We start from the raw sequence: 9135 nt of genomic DNA on the forward strand, positions 1-9135 counted from the left end.
CAGATGGCCCAGTAGGGGAGTGTGTGCTCACAGGAGGACCTGTGTGAGCCTAGGTGTAGTGGCACACGCCTTTAATCCTTAGGGAGGTAGAGACAGGCAGATCTCTGTGAGTGCGAGGACAGTCTGGTCTACAGAGTGAGTTCCAGGACATCCAGGGCTACATAAAGAAACCTGTCTTAAAAACAAACAAATAAACAAAAAAGCCAGTTGTGGCAGCTCACACCCGTAGGCCCAGCAAGCTAGTCTACAGGACAAATAGGCCAGGTTCAGTGGGAGATTCCTATCTCCAAAAATAAGGGAAGGGGCTAAGAAGATGGCTGTGCTGTCTCAAGTACATACTGATTTCTGGCACCAATATCTGGTGGCTCACAATCAGTTGTAACTCCAGCTCCTGGAGAATTTGGTGCCCTCTTCTGGCCTCTGTAGTCACTGCACACACACACACACACACACACACACACACACACACACACACACACACACACACACACACGTGAAAATAAAAGAAGATTTGGAGAGCTGGTTGATTGGTTAAGAACATGTACTGCTCTTACAGAGGATTAAGAGGATTATAGTTTGATTCCCAGCACCTATGTTGGGTGGCGCCATCTCTAACTGGAGCTCCAGAGGGATCTGATGCCCCTGGCCTCCATGGATACTCTAAGGTGTATGGAGGGTATGTGCAGACCCTACACTATTTATGTAAGGGACCTGAACACCCATGGGTTTTGGTGTCCTGGGGGATTCCTCAAGACAGAGGGAGATGGTATCTGTCTTAAGAGAGGGCTTGCAAACTTGCATTACTGACACCCACCACCTAATCAGAGCAGGAGCAACTGCTGAGAGCTATTTCCTTACAGTTGAAACATCCCTTGGGAGACTCAGAGAGTGACCTGTCTAGTGTAAACAGACCTTTTTTCACATCTCAGGAAAAAAAAAACCAAAAAACAAAACAAACAAACAAAAAAACAAACCAAAAAAACAAGCAAAATCTACCTGTCAGCAAGAAATCTCTCTCCCCCCTCTCTCATACACACACATTCTCATACACACTCACACAACACTCACACACACAACATTCATACACACACACACACACACACACACACACACACACACACACACTCAAATCATCTGGAAATGTCACTATTCTATTTTTTAAGGCGGGGCTCTCTCTGTAGCCCAGGCTGGCCACTTGTGGTAGTCCTCCTGTTTCCACCTTCTGAGTGATTGCAGACATGCATTAGCACTTACATACTCAGTTTTATGTGGTGCTGGGGACTGAAGTGAGCGTCCCCCACATGCTGGGCAAGCACTTTACCAACTGAGCCCTGCTTATTGTTGTCTTCTTTTGAAGTTCTGAGGCAGACTCATTACTTAGCCCAGGCTGGTCTCACATCCATTGCCTTCTGCCTCAACTTCCCAACTGCTGGGGTTAGAGGTGTGTACTGACCACATCTTGCTAATTTAAATATGTACAGCCTGAAAAAATTAATTCACAATGATGATGATATGATGTTTATTCCCAACTATGGGTCACTTTATTCTATTTTTGAGACCTTGCCTGTCCTGAAACTCTCTATGTAGACCGGGCTGACCTCGAACTCACAGAGATCCACATGCTTCTTTCTCCCAAGTACTGGGATTAAAGGTGTGCACCACTATGAACAACTGTGGGTCACTTTTTTTAAAAACATTGCACAGCCCCAGGAAGGAGTAAAGAGACTGTTACAGAGAGAAAAAAGCCTTTAAAATAGGAGAAGCTAGCTGTGATCTGCCCCTGGCTGGGCAATCACACCAGAATGCAGATGTTCTAGGATGTTCCTAGGATGGTACTTCCCAAACGTCAATCATGGCATCCTCCAACCTTTGCCGCGTTTTCATCCACCTATACAATATGCTACTTCCATGTAAGGACCAACTCCTTCTTTAACTTAATAAATTTACTCTAAAAGCCAGTCCTGTGGGAAGTCAATACTGTTGATATAAATAGAAGATAGCCGTTAAGATAACCGCAGTGGAGACACATGAGGACAAGGTATTATATTGCTCTCTAGCTGAGGATCAGGTTGCTGACCAAGGGCTCTGAGCCAGAGGCCAGTCTCCTCTGTTGGATGAGGACCATCAAATATCAAGGACACGATTGTCACACTGACACCCAAAGGGATGGCAAAGTTTTGGAGGCTCAAGAACACCCATGTTTCTGGCACCAGTTGCAAGTTTGAAGATGCCTAAGGTGGCCCTTGGTCCTGTGGTTTCAATTTGAAGTGTCCCTTGAAAAGGCTTTTGGGTTGAAGGGTGGGTCTCAGCTGAGAGGTAATTGGACCACAAGGGTGGTGACATCATTGATGGGTTAAGCCATTGGTGTATTCAAGGCTGGATGGGGCTGTTAGGAGGTGGGGTCTGACTGGAGAAAGTAGATAACCAGTGGTGTGGCTTACCTTTGGATCCTTCCTATTACTCTCTGCTTCCTAGCTGTGGGGATGTGAGTGAGCATCTTTGTACTGGGTTTTTCATGGTGTTCTGCCTTGCCACAGCAACAGAGCTGAGGATGCTGGATTGAATCCTCTGAAATTGTGATTCAGAATCATTATTTGTCCTATAAGTTGTTACCCTTGGGTAGTTTGTCCCAGTAATAGAATGCTGACGTCCTTGGGTATGGTCATTCCCCAGAAAGATGCGTAGACCCCACTGGGTGCTGTGAATCTCATGGTCACAGAGTTTTTATCTTATTATTTTACATGTATGGGTATTTTGCCTGCATATAAGTCTGCACCACAGGTGTGCAGTGTCCCTGGAGGCTAGAAGAGAGCATCGGATCTCCTGGGTCTGGAGGCTGTGAGTCACCACATGGGATTTCAGCCTCCTCCTCTGGAAGGGCAGCCAGTGCTTTGAAACATCGGAGTCATCTCTCCAGACCCCAGTCACAGATTCTTACAGCAAAAAAGAAACATGTTAAAACCCACTAGAGAAACAGAGACCTGGTTTCTGTTTGGTGTTCTGCCTTGCCACGGAACCAGAGCCACGGGACTCTGGTGGTCTAGGCACAACACTTCCAAATGGTCATTCCTGATGTAGTCATTGATGGACAAAGTTAGCTTCTTCCAGCAACAGAGGGTGACAAGACACATGAGATATTGCCAGCTGTCATGGTCCTGATATCAAATGCCCCCCCACCCAGGATCATTCTTGCTGTCTAGCCAGTGATGGCATAACTTTGGATGACTCTAGAAACACGGAGCCACATTGGAGGAAGTTGGTTCCAGGTGGAGTGGGGGTATGCCTTTAAAGTGACAGGACACATGTTTTCTCATCCCTCTCTGAACTCTCTGCTTCCTGTCCACCATGAAGTGAACCTCCTCCATCACACACCACTATCTATCAGGATGACTGGACTCTCTGGAATCATGATCCAAGTGATCCTTCCTCCCTTAGATGTCTTCTTGGTTTTGCAGAACTAACTAACCAACTGGGGACACCCACTGTTGTCTGAGTTTTTGCTAGGGCTGCCTTACACCGGATGGTCTGATACCACCATGGCCGGTATTAGCTTCCAGCTGCTGAGGATGTGGGGCTGAGACTATGTGACACACAAATCACACTGTTACACACTCTAGTATGACCAGAAACATGGACATTCTTTTTTTTCCCCCTCTGTGTAGCCCTGGCTGTCCTGGAACTCACTCTGTAGACCAGACTGGCCTTGAACTCAAAGAAATCCTCCTGCCTCTGCCTCCTGAGTGCTGGGATTAGACATGGGGGCCACTATGCTGGGCTGCCGTGGACATTCTTAAAGTAGAGCTTTCCAGGGGCTGAGAGATGGCTGCCCAACTTCCAAGAGCAACATGAGGGGCCTCATTCCTTATGACACGTGTGCTTAGAGTGGCCTTTGTTATAATGAAATAACAAAAACAAAAAAAACCCCGCAAGTGTTGGGTGTGGTGGTGCATGCCTTTAATCCCAGCACTCAGGAGGCAGAGGCAGGCGGATCTCTGTGAGTTCAAGGCCATCCTGGTCTACATAATGAGTTCCAGGACAGCTAGGGATATGTAGTGATACTCTGTCTCAAACAATCATGAAACTAAACCTCTTCAAAATAGTAATTATGTTAACTGTCAACCTCTATTATATCTGTAGGGATGGGGTGACTGCAAAAGACACCGTGGGACCTGAGGAATAAAGCAACAATCACTTTGTTGGCCTCCAGTTTCAACCAAGAGGCTGGCAGTTCTTGCTCTGAGTAGATAACCACCAATCACCTCACAATCTTGGTGACTCATGCTCAAGGATGGTTTTCCACTCAACTTGCATGTCCGTCATGGCCAGCCTGGAACCGGAGCTGAGAGGGAAGTCAATGTTAAGAGGGGTTTATGACTGTGATATAGGAAAACAAGAATGAGGGGACAGCCTTCACCAAGAAGAGACATGACTTGTTTCTTCTCATCCTTTCATTGGCCACAAGTCACAAGGCCACATGCAAGGTCAATAGGGCAAGTATATTTGTTAGGCTAGCCCAACAATGGAGTCCCCTTAGGCTGTAGGTACAACTTTCCTGTGTTGGCAGCCACTCTCAGAAAACCACTCAGAGTCTTAATATCAATTATAAATGCTTGGCTGATAGCTCAGGCTTATTAGTAACTAGCTCTTACAACTTAAATTAACCCATATTTCTTATCTATGCTTTGCCATGTGGCTTGGTGCCTTTTCTCAGTATGGCATGCCCATCTTGCTTCTCTCCCTGTGTCTGCTGGGGACTCCAGACTCAGCCCTTCTGCCTACCAGCATTCTCCGTTTGGCTCTCCCACCTAACCTTATCCTGTTCAGCTACTTGCCGTCAGCTTCTTTATTAACCAATGAGAATAATATATATTCACAGTGTACACACATAAGACACCAAGAACGTGGCCCATGTGGGACCCAGCCCCTTCAGGGCAATGGAAACTGAATGTTCTGCATATCTTAGAAGTGTGCTGACCCCTTACCTCAAGAGATCAGTGTGTGAGTTATGCTTGCAGTTCCCCTTTTATCGGCTACAGCTCCTTTCTCCTTCATGCTCTCCCTCCCTCACTCTCCCACCCAGTTTAAACCACTTGATAAAACCCAAACTCCCTTTTTTGTAGGACTCATTTCCCCTTTCTTAGAGCACCCTGACAGTTCATACTGGAAATAAAACTATCTTTCAGCCTCCACGTGGTTCTGACAGCTGGTTCTCTTGTTAAGCCTCGTAATATTAACTACTTTTGCTCAGCTGTGACACAGATTTCTGACAGAAGCAACTTTAGGGGCTTTATTGCAATTCATGGTTTCAAAGGATTTCAGTCCACATGGGGGGACAGTATAGAGGTGCGGCTTGGTCTGTGACAGTGGGTACTGACATGGAGGCAAAGCAAAGAAAACCTTGTAGAAGAATAGGCTGGGTTAGAATCTTTTGAGTGTGTGTGGTGCTGGGGGGGGGGTGGACCTTGGGCCTCACATGGGCTAGGCAAGAACTCCACTGCTTAGTCACACCCTAGCCCCATCCTGGGGGACTCTAGGCAAATGTTCCATGGGCTACAATCCTCCAGATCCTGCCTCTAGTGACACACTTCTGCCCACTAGGCTCCCACCTTCTAAAGGTTGCAAAGTCTCCCAAAAATAGCACCTCCACTGTTTCAAATGGTGAGCCTGTAGGGGTGTGTGTGTCTCAGATTCAAGCTGCTGTGGATAATGCTTTTGTACACTGGTTTAATAAAGCACTGATTGGCCAGTAGCCAGGCAGGAAGTATAGGGATAAGCAGACAAGGAGAATTCTGGGAAGAAGAAGGCTAAGTCAGGAGATGCCAGCCCACCATCTGGGGAGCAGCATGTAATGACACACAGGTAAAGCCATGGAAATGGGCTGAATATAAGTGCAAGAGCTAGTCAGTAGTAAGTCTGAGCTAATGGCCAAGCAGTTTTAATTAATATAAGCCTCAATGTGTTTACTTGGGTCTGAGCGGCTGCAGACTGAGCAGGACAGAGGAAAACTTCCAGCTACAAATGGCACCCAACATGGAGCAAGAGTTTCTACCTAAAACCTGAGAGAGGTTAAGAAGAGATTATAAATGTAGCTAAGAGCACCTTCCTAAATTATGTTGCTCATGGTGGGCCTAGGTTCATGGCAGATTCCCATTGAGTTACACAGAGGTTTCTGCAAGCTGCACAACATGGTACATGATGGATATAGCTTTTGTTACTTAAAAAGAAAAAAGAGGTTTCTGGGCTATACACTGCTGGATGGAAGCATAGACCACTGCTTTCCAGAGTTGGCAGTGAACTTGATTCCCAGAGCTGACTGTAAACTTACCACTGCCATGTTGGAAAACTGAGGTAGGCAGAGACAGCAGCCAAAGCTGCCATTTCAGTCCTAGTAATGCTGCAGTTCAAAGCAATAGATTCACAATAAGACAGATTCAGATAGAACAGGACTTTAATTGGTTTACAATGTGTGTAAAAATTACATTGTGTGTATGCAGGCTTGGAAGAGAGAAAAAATAAATACAGACAGTTATATAAAGAAATAGTTTTTAAAAATAAACTCTTTAAGGTTGGGGATTTAGCTTAATGGTAGAGTGCTTGACTAGCAAGTGCAAGGCCCTGGGTTGGATCCTCAGCTCAAAAAAAAAAAAAAACCTCTTTAAAGAGACAGTAAAGGTAGTATAAAAAGCAAGCCACATAAAGATGGATATTACACAGAGACTCTGGGTTGTGTTGTCTTCAATATTTTTGACTGTAAAGGCTGCTCAGTTAAACCAATATGTATATTTTAAAGTTATTTTGACTTCAAAATTTGGATCTAAGGATATGTTGCTTTGGAAAGTAGGCTCTGTTTTTGTTTCCACAGGAAGCAAGAAACTATGGATTTGTTCCAGGTTAAGATGGATCAGATGTGATCAAACCAGACCTCCTGAATCATAACAGATGATACTATCAACAAAGGTTATAGTTGGTCTTCCCAGGACTTGACCATTATCTCTAATTTTCTCAGGATCCCCATAAGAATACAGCGCCCTTTATCAGCAGGAAGTAGCCTAGAAAACTATGCCCATGTTCCCCCCCCTCCCCCAAAATGGATTACGGATATTTGTCTTTCTTTAGGTTGTTGGATACAAATTGTTATTGGTCATAGTCAATATCTTTCTAAAGAAAAAAGGAGGATAGGCTATAGATATGATAGGATAAAAGGGTAGATTATTGAATCTACTTTTAAAAAGTACAACTTATTTAAATGTTTTACATTGCTATATATTTTAGCATACTGATACAAATTTAAAGTTTATTTTGTTATACTGTATGTATACTTCTACTCTTGTCTAAAGTATTTTGTTTGTGTAACTTATTTGAAATTGTAGTGTATAGATGAGAAATACAGATTAATAATTAGTTATCTATGATAATCAAACTTATAGTCATGTTAGTTAAGTTTTCTAAGTATACATATATATATTTCAATAGGTAGGTAATCTTCAAACACGTCAAAGACCTACAGAATATGGCATTTAAAATGTTTTAAGAACTTTGCCTTTCTGAACATTGAGACATGTATGCTCCTAGCAGCACCAATCTATTTCAGAGAAGATAATGGGCATTGAAGAAACTCATTATGGAGTTTGCTTTCTTTGTGGCCAAAGTTAGCCACTGGACAAAAAGTGCCCTTGTGTCGACTGCTTAATAATATATTGTATAAAATGGACATGCAGGACCCATAGGAAGGTGACTACTGAACTTTGCAAGGTGAGATGGTCCTTCAGGTTCCTGCTTCACAGAAGAAACTGCCAGACATTCTACACAACACAGAGAAAAGTGCTTGAGAGACTCTAGGCCTGTAGGCTGAAGAATGGATGCCCCCAAATTGCAGAGGAACTTTGGGTGATTGTCCAGGCAGCCAGCTGTCTCTGTTATTCTAGACTTTTGGAAGTTGCTTACAATTGTCTTTCTGTTTAGTTAGGTAATATATCCTTCTGAGGTCTTTAGTAATTGAAAACTAGATAGTTACAATTTTCCTTGGTTATGATAAAAGATAAATTAGTTATAAAACTTTAGACTCAAATATAGGATAGATAGGATATTTTCTTTAATTTTACCAAATATAAATAGACTAGATATTGTAACTGTAATTCTTGCTTGATAACTGTTTGTTATATGTAATTTTACTATGTTAAAGTTAAAAACTTCCTTTTTAATTAAACAGAAAAGGAGAAATGCTGTGAGATAATGCTTGTGTACACTGGTTTAATAAAACATTGATTGACCAGTAGCCAGGCAGAAAGTACAGGCAGGATAAGGAGAATTCTGGGAAGAGGAAGGCTAAGTCAGGAGATGCCAGCCCACCATCCAGGGAGCAGCATGTAATGGCACACAGGTAAAGCCATGGAAAACATGGCAACATATAGATTAACAGAAACAAGCTGAGTATAAGTGCAAGAGCTAGTAAGTCTGAGCTAATGGCCAAGCAGTTTTAATTAATATAAGCCTCTGTGTGTTTACTTGAGTCTGAGTGGCTGCAGACTGGGTGGGACACAGGAAAACTTCCCGTTGCATCAAGCCATAGCAGCAGGAAAATAGAATGTTTTTGGATGGAGAAAAACAGATATTGATTGACAATAGTACAGCTAGCCATGTCATGTTGTGAAAACTCTGCAGGCAGTAATGATAGAGACTAGCCGTTTATTTCTGTCACACCACAGAAATCCAAGTGTTTGTGTCCAGGTCTGCAGAAACACATTCTCTCTCCCTCTCCCTGTGTGTGTGTGTGTGTGTGTGTGTGTGTGTGTGTGTGTGTGTTCATCTGTATGTGCAAAAGATGGGGCTACCTTTTATTAAATGCCAAAGGAAAAGGTAACTTGATACTGTGGGCCCTTGGGACTTTCAGAGCTCAGCCACATGGAATCTCCAACTTGGAAAACTTCCAGAAATATCTCCTGGACTCCCAAGAGGGTGCTCACCGGCTGCCCAAATGCTTCTGGACATAAGAAACCTTTTTTTTTTCTATCGCCCTGTGGTCTGCCCTCCTCCTCCATGCTGAGATGAGGCATGTTGAGTGGGACTTATGCCAAAAGTTAATGGAGTTGGTCTGTCATTCAGCCAACCTCCTGCACACAGTTAGTTGTCAAGGCT

The sequence above is a fragment of the Onychomys torridus genome, chromosome 1 (genome assembly GCF_903995425.1).
Source record: "Onychomys torridus chromosome 1, mOncTor1.1, whole genome shotgun sequence".
Lineage (NCBI taxonomy): Eukaryota > Metazoa > Chordata > Mammalia > Rodentia > Cricetidae > Onychomys > Onychomys torridus.